Source organism: Priapulus caudatus, unplaced genomic scaffold (assembly GCF_000485595.1).
Source record: "Priapulus caudatus unplaced genomic scaffold, Priapulus_caudatus-5.0.1 Scaffold4908, whole genome shotgun sequence".
Taxonomy (NCBI): Eukaryota; Metazoa; Priapulida; class Priapulimorpha; order Priapulimorphida; family Priapulidae; genus Priapulus; species Priapulus caudatus.
The window spans coordinates 10966-11361 of record NW_014581969.1 but is presented as its reverse complement, the minus strand read 5'-3'; positions in this window follow the sequence as shown (position 1 = coordinate 11361).

Below are 396 nucleotides of genomic sequence, written 5' to 3'. Positions count from 1 at the left end.
TTGTTGTTGTTGTTGATGATGATGGTGATGAATATGTTGTTGTTGTTGTTTTTGTTGTTGTGGCAGGCGACGGTCGTAGTATCACATTGTGCGCAAGACGTTTTTGTGGCAAGCGGGATAAGAGAGGAAAGAAGGAGGAGAGGAGGGCGAGAGAGAGAGAGGGCGCGAGAGAAGGGGTAAGGAGAGAGAGGATAGGAGCGAGAACGGCGAGGACGATAGAGGAAGAAAAGGGGGAATTGGACAGCGGGTGTAGAGAGAGAGGGAAGGGGAGAAATAATTAGAGGGAGAGTGACACAGAGAGGGAGGCGGAAAGGGAGCGTGAGAGAGGAGAGAGAGAGAATGGGCAGTGAGAAAGAGAGAGAGAGAGAGAGAGAGAGAGAGAGAGAGAGAGAGAGA